This window comes from Tamandua tetradactyla, chromosome Y (genome assembly GCF_023851605.1).
Source record: "Tamandua tetradactyla isolate mTamTet1 chromosome Y, mTamTet1.pri, whole genome shotgun sequence".
In the NCBI taxonomy this organism is placed as follows: Eukaryota; Metazoa; Chordata; class Mammalia; order Pilosa; family Myrmecophagidae; genus Tamandua; species Tamandua tetradactyla.
Window position 1 is genome coordinate 10,882,619 of NC_135354.1, and position 16,168 is coordinate 10,898,786.

Consider the following 16,168-nt stretch of genomic DNA (forward strand, 5'->3'; position numbering starts at 1 on the left):
ATCAACAAATCAAAGCAGAAAAATCACATGATCATCTCAATTGATGCAGAGAAGGCATTCGACAAGATTCAACATCCTTTCCTGTTGAAAACACTTCAAAAGATAGGAATACAAGGGAACTTCCTTAAAATGATAGAGGGAATATATGAAAAACCCACAGCTAATATCATCCTCAATGGGGAAAAATTGAAAACTTTCCCCCTAAGATCAGGAACAAGACAAGGATGTCCACTATCACCACTATTATTCAACATTGTGTTGGAGGTTCTAGCCAGAGCAATTAGACAAGAAAAAGAAATACAAGGCATCAAAATTGGAAAGGAAGAAGTAAAACAATCACTGTTTGCAGACGATATGATACTATATGTTGAAAACCTGGAAAAATCCACAACAAAACTACCAGAGCTAATAAATGAGTACAGCAAAGTAGCAGGTTACAAGATCAACATTCAAAAATCTGTAGCATTTCTATACACTAGTAATGAACAAGCTGAGGGGGAAATCAAGAAACGAATCCCATTTACAATTGCAACTAAAAGAATAAAATACCTAGGAATAAATTTAACTAAAGAGACAAAAAACCTATGTAAAGAAAACTACAAAAAACTGCTAAAAGAAATCACAGAAGACCTAAATAGATGGAAGGGCATACCGTGTTCATGGATTGGAAGACTAAATATAGTTAAGATGTCAATCCTACCTAAATTGATTTACAGATTCAATGCAATACCAATCAAAATCCCAACAACTTATTTTTCAGAAATAGAAAAACCAATAAGCAAATTTATCTGGAAGGGCAGGGTGCCCCGAATTGCTAAAAACATCTTGAGGAAAAAAAACGAAGCTGGAGGTCTCGCGCTGCCTGACTTTAAGGCATATTATGAAGCCACAGTGGTCAAAACAGAATGGTATTGGCATAAAGATATATATATATCGACCAATGGAATCGAATAGAGTGCTCAGATATAGACCCTCTCATCTATGGACATTTGATCTTTGATAAGGCAGTCAAGCCAACTCACCTGGGACAGAACAGTCTCTTCAATAAATGGTGCCTAGAGAACTGGATATCCATATGCAAAAGAATGAAAGAAGACCCATCTCTCACACCCTATACAAAAGTTAACTCAAAATGGATCAAAGATCTAAACGTTAGGTCTAAGACCATAAAACAGATAGAGGAAAATGTTGGGAGATATCTTATGGATCTTACAACTGGAGATGGTTTTATGGACCTTAAACCTAAAGCAAGAGCACTGAAGAAGGAAATAAATAAATGGGAACTCCTCAAAATTAAACACTTTTGTGCATCAAAGAACTTCATCAAGAAAGTAGAAAGACAGCCTACACAATGGGAGACAATATTTGGAAATGATATATCAGATAAAGGTCTAGTATCCAGAATTTATAAAGAGATTGTTCATCTCAACAACAAAAAGACAGCCAACCCAATTACAAAATGGATAAAAGACTTGAACAGACACCTATCAGAAGAGGAAATACAAATGGCCAAAAGGCACATGAAGAGATGCTCAATGTCCGTGGCCATTAGAGAAATGCAAATCAAAACCACAATGAGATATCATCTCACATCCACCAGAATGGCCATTATCAACAAAACATAAAATGACAAGTGCTGGAGAGGATGCGGAGAAAGAGGCACACTTATCCACTGTTGGTGGGAATGTCAAATGGTGCAACCACTGTGGAAGGCAGTTTGGCGGTTCCTCAAAAAGCTGAATATAGAATTGCCATATGACCCAGCAATACCATTGCTAGGTATCTACTCAAAGGACTTAAGGGCAAAGACACAAACGGACATTTGCAAACCAATGTTTATAGCAGCGTTATTTACCATTGCAAAGAGATGGAAACAGCTGAAATCTCCATCAACAGAAGAGTGGCTAAACAAACTGTGGTATATACATACGATGGAATACTATGCAGCTTTAAGACAGGATACACTTATGAAGCATGTAATAACATGGATGCACCTAGAGAATATTATGCTGAGTGAGTCTAGTCAAAAACTAAAGGACAAATACTGTATGGTCCCACTGATGTGAACAGACATTCAAGAATAAATTCTGAATATGTCCTTGATAACAGAGTCCAGCAGGAGGTAGAAACAGGGTAAGATAATGGCCAATTGGAGTTGAAGGGATACAGACGGTGTAACAGGACTAGATACAAAACTCAAAAATGGACAGCACAATAATACCTAATTGTAAAGTAATCATGTGAAAACACTGAATGAAGTTGCATCTGAGCTATAGGTTTTTGTTTTGTTTTGTTTTGTTTTGATTTTACTATTATTACTTTTATTTTTTTCTCTATATTAACATTCTATATCTTTTTCGGTTATGTTGCTAGTTCTTCTAAACCAATGCATATGTACTAAGAAATGATGATCATGCATCTATGTGATGATGTTAAGAATTAATGATTGCATATGTAGAATGGTATGATCTCTAAATGTTGGGTTAATTTCTTTTTTTCCATTAATTAAAAAAAAAAAGAGAAGGGATAATTGGAGCTGAAGGGATACAGACTGTACAACGGGACTGGATACAAAAACTCAGAAATGGACAGCACAATACTAACCAATTGTAATGCAATTATGTTAAAACACTGAATGAAGCTGCATGTGAGGTATAGGTTTTTTGTTTTTTGTTTTTTTTCTTTCTATTATTGTTTTAATTCTTATTCTGTTGTCTTTTTATTTCTTTTTCTAAATCGATGCAAATGTACTAGTAAATGATGAATATGCAACTATGTGATGTTATTAAGAATTACTGATTGTACATGTAGATTGGAATGATTTCTAATTGTTTTGTTAATTCTTTTTTTAATTAATAAAAAAACATCTAAAAATAACAAACAAACAAACAAAGGACGGACAACCAAAGCTATAGGCTGAACCCCAAGTCTTGGGGTTTGTTCACATGAAACTTAACCCCACAAAGGATAGGTCAAATCTACTTAAAATTTAGGCCTAAGAGTCATCCCCAAGAGAGCCTCTTTTGTTGCTCAGATGTGGCCTCTCTCTCCAGCCAATATGATGAGCAGTCTCACCACCCTCCCCCTCTCTGTGTGGGACATGACTCCCAGGGGTGTGGACCTTCCTGGCAACGTGGGACAAAGATCCTGGAATGAGCTGAGACTCAGCATCAAAGGACTGAGAAAAACCCTAGAATGAGCTGAGAATTAACATCAAGGGATTGAGAGAACCTTCTTGACCAAAAGGGGGAAGAGTAAAATGAGACAAGTGTCAATGGCTGAGAGATTCCAAACAGAGTCGAGAGGTTATCTTGGAGCTTATTCTTATGCATTAAGTAGATATCACCTTGTTGTTCAAGATGTAGTGGAGAGGCTGGAGGGAATTGCCTGAAAATGTAGTGCTGTGTTCCAGTAGCCATGTTTCTTGATGATGATTGAACAATGATATAGCTTTCACAATGAGACTCTGTGAATGTGAAAACCTTATGTCCGATGCTCCTTTTAGCTACTATATCAACAGAAGAGTAGAACATATGGAATAAAAATAAATAATAGGGGGAACAAATGTTAAAATAAATTCAGTTTGCAATAGTGGTAAATGAAAGCAAGGGGTAAGGGGTACGGTACGTATAGTTTATTTTCTCTATTATCATTTTATTTCTTTTTCTGTTGTCTTTTTATTTCTTTTTCTAAATTGATGCAAATGTACTAAGAAATGATGAATATGCAACTATGTGATGATATTAAAAATTACTGATTGTATATGTAGAATGGAATGATATTTAAATGTTTTGTTTGTTAATTTTTTTAATTAATAAAAAAAGTTTAAAATAAAATAAAATAAAATAAAATCTTCCAACAACAAAATGGTTGAGGAGCAGATGGCTTCGCTGGTGAACCTATCATGAAAAAACATCAGTCTTCCTCAAACTCTGCCAAAAAATAGAGAAGGGAATGCTTCCCAACTTGGCCAATAGTATTCTACTACCAAAGACAGCACCAGAAAGGAAAACTACAGACCTCTGTCCGAAACAAGCAGGCATATAAAAATCCTCAACAGAATGCTAGGAAACTCAATCCATCCGTATATCAAAAGGATTATTATGTGCTGTAACTAAGTAATTCCAATTTGAAATAAAAACCCAGGAGAACTGAAAACAAAGTTGCACACAAATATTTATAGTAGCATTTTTTCACAATAATGAAAAAGTAGAAACAATTAAGATGCGCATTAACTAATGAAAGGATAAACAAAATATGAGCATATCCCTATGAAGGAATCTTATTCAGGTATAAGAAGAAAGATTTACTGATAACATGCAACAATATTAAACCTTGAAAACATGTTATATGGAAGAAAATAATTACCAAAGGCCAGATGTTTGGGGATTCCATTTATGTGAGCTGTGCAGAATAGGCAAATTCCTAGTCACTGAAACCAGATTAGTGATTATCAGGGGCTGAGGAAAAGGGCAATGGGCTGCTTGATAGGCATGGGATTCCTTTGTGGAGAAAATGTTCTGCAATTTGATAGTGATGGTTCTACAACATTGAGAATGTGCTGGAAGTCACAGAATCATGCATTTTAAAATAGCGAACATGGAGAAATTTGTTTTTACATGAATTTTACTACAGTGAAAATAAATTGTTCTCAAAAAAAGGCAAGGTATTTAAATCCATAGAGTGTTATAAATATAAGTTATATAAATTTATAACTATAAATTATGAAAAGTGCCAGAGAAGAATATTATAAGATATCATTAGATTTTACTAGAGGGTCTGACATAAAGAAGGATCTTAGTGATAATTTATCTGAGAAAATATTTAGCCTCAAGGATAACAAGAGTAGCTCAATAATCAGAGTGGGTGATGGGGTTGCTGGGAAGATAGAGAAGACGCTATATCAAGTGCAAGTTTCCAGGAGAAAAAAGGCAAGTATAGTGTGGCTGGTATCATAAAAATAAGCAGAATCACTAATTTAGGTAGGTGACGTGGGCAGGGCCAGACAACATAGGGACGGGATAGTCTATTTAGATAATTTGGAATTTCACCTGAGAGTTAAACGGAGTCACTGAAATTTTATAAAAGGCATGGTGTGGTCCAAAGTAGATGACTGTGGGAAATGGCTGCAAGCTGCCCAAGGAAAGCTTTCAGGAAAACTTTGGCTTACGGTGACCCATTTCGCCTATGGTAACTCAAGGTATCCCAATAGGATCACTTGAGATATTTTAAGCCAAGAAAAATGGAATGTCTCTTCATTACAAGAAAAATAGCATATGTGTTGGTTTCCCATTTATTCAATCCCTTAGAAGCTACTTGATCCAGGAGATGTTTTCACAGGTGTTTGCACACATACACACTTATACACACCACATGCACAAACACATTGCCACCATGATATTGTGGCTCATATTGGTAATTCCTTCCCTACTGCCTCAGTGTTACACACTGCCTCCTGGGTTTAACCTCCCTGGGAATCCAATTCCACTGCAGCTTCTCATCATCTCTAATGTACTTATGGTAGCCACAGCAGAGCTTTACAAGGATGCTGATGACCCCAACAATAGTGCATTTTTTAATGCCTGGGTGAAATTAGAATCTCTGAAGCCCTTGGAGGAACTAGATGAGAGGTGTGATACCATGATTATGGAGTTGCAGAGAAGATTATATATCATGGAACATGACAATATCTGAATAATCCTGTACTTTAGACCTTCCAGATGTGGGCAAAGAAAATCTTTCATTTAGGGCAGTCCATTATTGTCAGAAATGGTGGGCAGAAACTATATTTTAAGGCCAGGAAGTTCATGGAAAACTCAATTTCCAAGTTCTCAGACTTATCTTTCTAAGTCCAAATGCCTCCATCCTAAACTTCAAGATCCCACTGCTTTCTATTTGGTACTCCTCTTTCCACTAACAAGATCAACTATTTATTCGGACTGCCACTATGCAATCCTAACAATCAGACATAGCCTTAGTCTTTAACAATGTCCTCTCTAGGACCACAGGAGATGAAAGACTCTGAAAATATGCTTTCTCCTTACTGGCTGCCTGGTTCTACTTACAGGAGCATCTATACTCATTTCAATAGCAGCCAACTCCATGGCTCACATGGATTTGTAATTTTTATTTGCATGCCTCTTTATTGTAGGCATTTGGTTTATAAGTACTTTTTGTAATTTCTATTTTCTTGCCTCTTTGCTCTAGGCATTTGGTTTATCAATATCTTATTTACAACTTATACTTCATACCAGGAAACCATGATGCCCCTGCAAGCCAGAGGCTTCCAGAGTGCCATTCCCCTTTCTCATCGGGAGCTCATCTACCTATTCATCAAATATGTGAGCATTTCTGATACATTTGAATATTTGTCACCTGGTGCTACATCTAGGATCAGTATGAGTTATCAACCTAATGAAAACAGATATCCCACATAAAGTGTGCAATTTTAAGAGGGTTTAATGTAGCAAGTTTTGCAAGGGAACAACCATGTTATGGGGGAATTGCATGGAATAGGGTAGTAATTCCAAGGCTAGTAACTTTTGAGAACTATTACCACACATGACACTGAAGAAATAAGAGTGAGTGGTTAAGGGTATGAAAGTAGAATTTGTTAAAGGGTTGTCTGGCAGAAGTTATGGTCTTTTTCCAAGGATGCAATGAGCCTGTGGTCACCCTGAAGTAATTAGGGACAAATCTTCCAATCACACTTTGGTCATTCAACTGAAAACCATTGGCTAAACCCATTGAAAAGACCATTGAAACAGGTGATACACATATCCAAGCCTCTTAGAACAAAGAGGAGGCTAGAAAAGGTTAAAGACAGGAATTGGAGGGACCAATGGAAAATACCAAGCACAAACTAGACAACCATAATTTATGTGCAAATGCTTTATTAAGAAAAGTTTCACATGTAATGAATAGTATATAGGTTTATTTTATACATGTATTTAACTTCTTAACAATCCAAAATGAAATAAGACCAAAAATAATGACTTATTGCAATTTCCCAAGGAATCGCAAACTCCAAAGTACTTTTCTCCAACCTATTAAATAAGAACCAATTTTCAACGCCTGATTAATTAAATTGTCTACTTAGTCATTTCCCCAAGCTGTGAAATCATAAGAGGCTATAGGAATCTACAACCCTTGGGATCCAGAAGTTCATGTAAAAGATTCTGTAATCAGCAGATTTTATTATTCAAGATGATGGTATTACTCAAAATGTTAGGTAAGTTACCCACTTCAAAAGTGTATTTCATGCTGACAGCCTTGCACTAGAGATTTTCTTGCTGTTACCTCAAGTACTAAAATGGGCCCCTTTTCAAGTATCTTCACAATCATACTAGAGCAGGTTGTGAGGCAGCTAAGAGGACAAAAGGAGATGCATTATTTTTTACGTTTGTGCAGGAAAGGAAAATCGACAATTAGGGAAGAAAAAGGGAGAGAAACCAAACAAGAACAACAAAACAAGCATCAAGAACTACTTAAAGGAAACCACCCTTGTTGAGTATCTCAAGAGCAAGAACTACTTAAAGGAAACCACCCTTGTTGAGTATCTCAAGAGCCATGAAGGTAGGAAGTGAAGTAGCAGAGACCAAAAGATAAAAGACATCAGGAAATGTTTAATATCTTATTTTGATATATTTTGAGAAAGCAAGAAGGCACCTTATATAAGATGTGCAGACAACAGAAGAGCTAAAAGGGATAGTGTCAGCTGTATTGCAAACACTGTCAGATTAACCTAGCTTTTTAGTTATGGTTAAGAAGTAAAGAACTCAGCTATGCACACCTTTCACTCAACTTATATACCTGAATACATTTCAGAAGAACGACCAAGGAAATGAGTACCAATTTTATTGTTTGCCCAAAATTACTTAGGAAGGTTGTTTTTCCCCTAATGAAGAGAATTTTATATCGTTCTGAAGAGACCCAAAACAGCCTGGGACCTAATCGAAGTCAATTATCATTCCTATTGTAATGGAAGTGAGAACACAGCATGTCACTGCAGAGTGAATGAAAGACAAGGACCAAAACACTGGATTCCATGATGGTGATGAGGCCATAAAAAATCTCTGGGCCAAGGGTAGTGATGATAGGGTAAAGTGTAGAGAGTGGAAAGGGGAAGAGTAAACAGCAAGAGGATAAGGGAGCATTGTTGGATACAAAGTTAGCTAATTGCAGTGATTTGTATAAAAAAGCAATATTGCTACTTTACTGCTGTGTAACATCATTAATTACATATGACAGATAAATTTAAATATCATCTAAGGAACAAAGCACATTCTATACAACATTTCTTTTAAATTTCCCTACATTACATAAGTAAATTATTACTATTCCTATAAACAATAGAGAAAACTGACATGTAGGAAATTTCTTAAAGTTTTCCAATGTCACAGAAGTAGAAATTTGGCAACAGGATTCAAATTGAGATCTGTTTAACTTCATCTCTATGAATGTATACATTATGCAACCTATGTCACCTTCTTTAGCTCCTTGAATTTTCATATCATTGAAATATAGACAAGACTGCCGTAATAAATACTAAACAATAAATAAATAATTTCAGATAAACATAAAAATTATAATACAGTGCTAATTTTTTCCAAATTTCTCAGACATGACTGACAGACTAGCTGAATCAGAAGCACTTGTGCTGCTTGAAAGAAAGAAGGTTCCTGTGCTGTGCCCACCACATGCTATTTTAGGGTTGTAACCAGGGAGATTCCAATTGCCCTGAAGTTAAGGACTGCTTCTATCTTGAGTATCTACCACTTTCCAAGCACTGGGTTCAGCCCTTGGGTTTTCTCGATTAGTCTTTAAAACACTTTGGAGAGAGAAATATACCATTTTACTATAAAGAAAATCTCTAATTCTTACTTCAACGTCAAGATTCTGTACAAATGCAGACTATTTGAACTCACAATATTTGCCTGGTGGTCAAACACCTTTTCTATGTTGCCTTAGTTCCCTCCAATTGGAGCAGTTATCTTTGATGTCTTAAGACATATTTCCTATCCATCAAGATGTATAATACCAGACTAGTTGTTATATGAATACCACCTTCTTCATGAACTCACTTCATTTGGGAAAACAAAGACCTGTTATTTGGTCAGACTATTCTCTTTTCCTTTCTATACTTGTCTCCCAAGAATACAAATAGCCAGAAGTTACTTGTGCCAAGGAAAGCACATAGGCTACCAAACAATTCTGGAAATTTTATGGCAGCATAACTTCATCAGAGGCCACCCAAAAGCATATTCTGACATCTTGCTCCTTTCAGAATTAAGGCAATCCATCTATTCATTGGATTACTTAATACCTATTAATTGTTTCAACAAATACGTATTGCATTCTATTTTATACCAGGTACTACAGGGCACAGGAGTGTAGTGATGAGTAAAATATGTAAAACCCTACCCTCATGCAGTTTTGTCTCATGGGGCTTACATCCTAAACTAGTGAGCTTGCTAGGACTAGTTTTTATCCAAGTATCTCTTCTTGACTGCAGAGACCAAAGGAGACCTGAAAAGGAAACCAGAGCACAATTTCATAACAGGTAATGTGTTCACTCAGGGTTTTCCTCCAGATTTACTCTAGTTGTTTGCTATTCCTTCACCAAATTTCTAGGAGAATCCTAGAAAGTGTTTTGTATAAAGGAAAATGCAAAGCTCTGGAGAAGAAATTTTAAATGAAGTAATAATATTCCAGAAGGTATTTTTTTAAATATGCATTGCAGTATTTGCTCACCACAACTATTGGGGAGGATGGACTGGATATTGAAAATGCAGAATGCAAGGATAATAGTTTGGGACACTCCCATTCAAAGACAAGTTTTCTAAGCCTGACTTCCAATGCCTTGTGAAAAAGGCCTTTGTAATTATGAATTTGTGATTGATTCCACTTCACAAACCAAAGTATATTTTAGGTGTGCTAATATCTACCCATTTATATGCAACTATGATAAAAATTAAAAGAAGATCTTAAGTTGTTTATGTGAAACTTTTACCCAAAAATATACACTATGGTAGAAAAACATCATATATGTGAAAAATGTATTTTGGAATGTTTTGATGTATACTAACCTGAATATAATTTGAAAATTGAAGGAATACTTTCATTTTTTTTGTTTGGAACCTTATCAAAAATTGCTCAGGGTATTAGGAAAATCTTAAGACTAATGTAAATACCATTCTTGATAATGGAGTCGTTAAATGAAATAGTCATAATCAAATATATACATGAATATATATATATATATATGTATATGTGCATATCACTATTTCACTTAATGTTATAGCATTTAGAGATTGAAGTACACACTTTTATTGTTATTTCTGATTTATTATAGTCATCATATAATAACTATTATGAATTCCTTTTCTTTTATACCACCTTTTTTGTTACAGATAGTATATTATCATACATGTATGCATGTAAATATTAATATTTGTAGGTAGTTTACATAACTGATAAATTCTGTCTGAAAATTATAAATGAGGCAGTAATACTGTCTTTTATATAAAGAATATGTTTGCATATGATAGGGTTGAGAGTTATTGGTTCAAAGAATAACAAATTGGAATATGTCCTTTTTCAGAAGGTATATAAATGGTTAAATAGAGAGGCTATAGAATAATGCTGTATTAAAGTGATTGCCCCTTACAAAAGAGGTTACTTAAAACAATGACATAGATTCATTTTTTGTCTCCACGCTCTAATTTCACCCTGATTTTCAATCTGGTTCTTTACCCTGGGATTTATGTTGATTGTGCCAAATTCTCTCTAGAAGAACATAGAGGAGAACTTTCAATATGGTTGCAGAAGGGGAGAATGCATTACCAGTGAATGCATGACCTTCCTAACTCTTAGAAAATCTTTACATTCCAAGCTGGTAATTTGAGGAAGGTCTGTTTTCCTGTATCTATTTTTTTTATCTCATTCCAACTAATTTTCTCCCAGAAACCAGATTTTTTCTTACAAACAATAAAATCTTTTTATATTTGTGAACTATGTATCTCTCCCTTACAGACTAAAAGCTCCATGAGAGTAAGGACCCATACTATTTTCCTCAGTGCCATACCTCAAGACCTTGAACAGCACATGGAGCACAGAAATAAATGTGTGAAAAAAGTAAACAGACCCAGCACAAGACTATGGTATTCTTGTTTTAGAATCATTTTACAGAAAGGGATTTTTGAAGCTCAGAGAACTTCAATCACCAGCCCAAAATAGGAAGGATTCTTGTTCAGATTTCCCTATGTCTAAGGCCTGTAGTCCTGACCATATCGCAGGGCCCTGGTTGTGGAAAAACTTCATCTTAAACTTTCTGGAAGAATTAATGCTCCTCTGCTCCATGTATAAGTGGTGTCTCATTTAGCCATAGAGAGAAACAATCATACTGTGAATGAGTTCATCCTTGTGGACTTCACCACTGTCCCTCTGTTGCAGTTGATCTTATTTGTGGTGTTCCTATACATGTACTCAGTGACTATCCTTGCAAACACCACCCTCGTGCTGATCTGTAATGACTCCCAACTTCATACCCCCTTTTTTTAATCTGTAATCTGTCTTCTGTCTACACCCCAAAGATTCTAGTGATCTGCATCTCTGAAGACAAGAGCATCTCCTTTGCTGGCTGTGTAACTCAGCTCTTCTTCTCTGCTGGGATGGCCTATAGTGAGTGTTATCTCTTTGCTGCCATGGCTTATGACCACTATGTGGCCATTTCCAAACCACAGCTTTATACTCAAGCCATGTCAAGAAAATTGTGCATCTGTTTAGTGTTATATTCCTATACTGGTGGCTTTGGCAATGCAATAATACTCACCAGAAACACGGTCACACAAGATTTTTTTTTTTTTTTTTTTTAAAGAGAGAGGAAGGAAGGGAAGGAAAGACAGAGAGAAGGAAGGAAGGATGGAAGAAAGGGAAACATTTTCTTGTTTTATTATATTTTGTTTGTTTGTTTGTTTTTTACATGGGCTGGGGCCGGGAATCGAACCGAGGTCCTCCGGCATGGCAGGCAAGCACTCTTGCCCGCTGAGCCACCGCGGCCCGCCCCACACAAGATTTTTGTGGTGGCAATGTCATTGATGACATTTTCTGTGATGTGCCACCGCTGGTGAAGTTGGCATGTAATGTGAAAGAGAGCTGCCAGGCTGTACTCTTCTTCCTCCTGTTCTCCAATGTCATCACCCCCACTCTGCTCATACTGGCCTCCTACCTCTTCATCATTGCCACCATCCTGAGGATCCACTCCACACAGGGCCACCTCAAAGCCTTCTCCACTTACTTCTCCCACCTGATTTCTGTGACTTTGTACTATGGCTCTGTTCTCTACATCTAGCCTTGCCCAAGTTCTAGCTATTCCCTTGAGAGGGACAAATTGGTTTCTACGTTTTGCACCATCGTCTTCCCCATGTTGAACCCCAAGATCTATAATCTGAGGAACAAAGATATGAAAGAGACTCTGAAAAAGCTCTTCAATTTGACAAATTCTGCAGTTTGAACTGACATAATTTTTAAAATCATTGTTAAGAGATAATGGACAACCTTCAGTAGAAGTTGGAGAGCTTGGGTTAAAAACAGTGATCTTTTTCAATTAAAGGAAGTTCACTGCAGCAATACTGCTTCTTTGATTTAGTGTCTATTTTGTTTTAGGAATATGACAGACATATACTGTAGAAAATAGGCAAAGTTTAATATTACAATGTATTTTTAAAGAGGTGTGTGTCTTAATGCAAAATAGAAGATTATAGAAAATATCAAGATTCTCAAGTAATTAAATTTGATGACTATCACCTCTAAAATTGGTCAAGTACTTTTCCACCAATGGGATGGGTAATAAGCAAATATAAAGAAAACTTTATGGATTGTTGATATTTCAGGAATATACCTCATATCTCTCAGAACTTTTGCAAAGATACAACAATAAAGAATGTAAAGAGCTTTATGATGATAAAAGAGAGAGCAGTGAGGAATAAGAGATAAATGGAGGTGAAAGAAAAATAAAAGATATCAGAACTAATGTAAATGACAAGAAACCTGAAATGTGTCCTAAAATTTCAATGTAGATTAATTTTGTGAATTTTTTCACTTTCTAAAGATCCATAACCCTTCTATATTGAAGTTCTAATTTCTGAATTTCAAGCTTTTCATTGGTAAAATGTAACTACTTATTCTTTACTTGTAGAGTTGTAGAGAGTATTGAATTAAATACTACTAACAATCCTCTTGGAGACAAATATTGAGCTGTCTGTTTCATGCAGTCTTCTGGTGGGAAAATAAAACAACCATTGCATCTGGAATACAGTGGGCCTTTGTCTATCTGTTTCATTTTATAAACTTGTTTTTATTTTCTCCTAGGGAGGTTATGGTGGTGTGCCTTGAGGAGAGAATTCTGAAATGCCCATTACATGAGGGAGAAATCACTCTTTAGATTGATACATTATCCTAAACAAGACATTATTTTGTGGTTCTGGAACAATATTTTTTATAGTCTAAACAACTCTTTAACTCTTTGCCTAGTATGATGTTAATTTAGAAGGCAGAAAGTTCAGAAAGAAATATTCTATACCCTCCAATCAAGTTTTAGGTAGAAATTTGGAGTGGACAGCTTATAGTAAAGATTTGTAAAATTATGAGCAAATTTCCAGTAGTCTAACCATTCCATATATTCTTCCTATCCAACACAGTTTCCTTCACAAGTTTCCAAGTCAAACCACATTTACAAAAAACATCCAGATCCATTTTTTTCTTTCCAGTATCTCTTAAAGGCAAGCAAGAGGAGAAATCTTGAGGGAACCTAATACTACAAATTGGCAAGATACCATCATGCAGAATATCATTAATGTAATAGTATGGGTTAAAAATATTTTATATTACAATAAAGTATCTAAAACTAAAGAATGGTTACCTTGATGTTTTATTGTTTTATAGTAACTTGCTGAATTTAACAGAAATATAGCAATGTATACCAACACATATAGGTCAATAACTAGGAAAATGCAATGAGATCATTTATCAAAAAGAACAATGATGCCATTTCACCTCTGTGGTTGAATAGTCTGTTGCTTTCTTGAAAGCCTCTTTCTTGTCTTTGTTCTTTCATGCTATAGATGAGAGGGTTGAGAAATAGGTTCACCATGGTGTAGAACAGGGTAGCCATTCTGTCTCTCTCTAGAGAGCAGGTGGAGCTGGGCCTTGAATACATGAAACATTAAAGACCCATAGAAAAGCATGACTGAGATCGGGTGGGAAGCATAGATGGAGAAGGCCTTGTGACTCCTAGAGGCAGAGTGAATCCTCAGGATAGCCAGAAGGATGCTGAATTAGGAAATGAAGATGCCAACTATGTTGGACAGTACTGTGAAGATTACTACACCCAGAAGGACTTTTTCTTAGACATGGGTGTCCTTGCAGGACATTTTCACCAGTGGTGGTGCATCACAGAAGTGGTCAATGATATTTTTACCACAGAAACCTAATGGAAAAGGCAGAAATGTCACCCTTTTCCTTCCCCTCTGATGTTTGGAGTGCCTTTGTTGGATGCTATATATGTTTTCTTCCCCATTCTTTGAGACTCCTTCCATGCAACAACCTAAACAAATTTACTTTGTCTCCAAAGACTCAGTTACAATTCATTCATAGTTTGGAGATGATACATTATTTAGGGTATGGTAAAATAAGAAGTGTTTAAATAAAAATTGACCCATATGAATGTGTCAATATTAATATTAAATGTTTCAGAGAAATATTTGAAATTATATTAATTAGATTTTTTAGAACATATCATGTTCTCCATAATTGTTTCTTGCCTCATACTCTTTGCTCTGTCCATGCTATACTTCCTTGTCTTATATTTCAGATACTTTTCAATCAAATAACATGAACTTATCTATCAAATAATGTGAACTTTTTATGTTGGCACAACCTCATTTTTTATATTTAAAAATGTTTTATGTGTAGGAAATATGTTGCATCACATTGAATTAGTCTTCATTTTTAATTATGATTTTATTTTTACATAAAAGTGAAAAAGCAAAATAATACAAATATCATGGTCAGGTTCCTGTGTCAGCTTGGCCAAGAGGTGGTGCCTGATTATCTGGTTGGGTGAGTGTCGGCCTGTCTGTTGCAATGAGGACATTTCATAGAATTAGATCATGATCACATCAGCTGCATCCACAGCTGATTCCTTTGTAATCAGACAAGGGGAGTGTCTTCTGCAATGATTGATGCTCAATATAATTACTCGAAGCCTTTTAAGGAGGATTCAGAAGAGACAGTTTCTATTCCTTCTTCACCCAGTGAGCATCTCCTCTGGAGTTCATCCAGCTCCTCAATTGGAATCGTCAGCTTCACAGTCTGTCCTGCAGATTTTGAAATCTGCATTCCCACATTTTTATAAATTCTATATTTGTGAGTGTTCCCTGTTGATTCTGTTTCTCTAGAGAACCCTAAACTAATGCAACAACCACTCATAAAACCTTGCTTGTTATAAATCAGTGTTTCACAAAGTACAGACTGTCATTCTGACTAATGCACATAGGATTTAAAGCTTTTAAAAATCTATCATCTATTTCTGCCTTAGTCATACAACTGCTCTTTCACCCTTGATTCGTTAATTTTGGGGTAAAAATTATATTGCTAGAAACTTCATATTGATCCCAAGTAAAAGTATTTGTTCTGAGGTGAAACTGAAGAAGTTTATCTCTGTATGATTGTAAACCAAGTAACAAGAATCAGAAAAATATAATAATGAAACTTGTTTCTAGTTCCGCTTTATAGCAGGTCATTTTCTCACAACTTCTAATTCATATTCTCTCTCAACAAGTAGTGTAGTATATTTGGAATCATGATTTCTCAGTTTACCCTCCTAAATTATATTCTATGAATTACACGATTCAAAGAAAATCCTTTAAAATATTTAATTCTGAGAATTATTCCATAACAAGTGTCATGATTCTCATTTTCACATTTACAGATTGGAATAGATGTAAAGGCAACCTATGAACTGTTAAGTACATGTAAAAATACATCAACTTTTCTTTTAATCATATCAAAATATGGATAGTTTTATAGACTATGTTCCAAGCAAATAGACAACACATGTTCCAAGAACCACAGCTCTATTTATATGACAATATTTTAAAAACATCCT

General features: G+C 35.5%; 1 pseudogene; it reads left to right on the top strand.

Moving 5' to 3' along the window:
- The first annotated feature begins 5,090 nt into the window (after positions 1–5,090).
- Positions 5,091–12,514, top strand: LOC143672513 (olfactory receptor 9G19-like; annotated as a pseudogene).
- Positions 12,515–16,168: the final 3,654 nt, after the last annotated feature.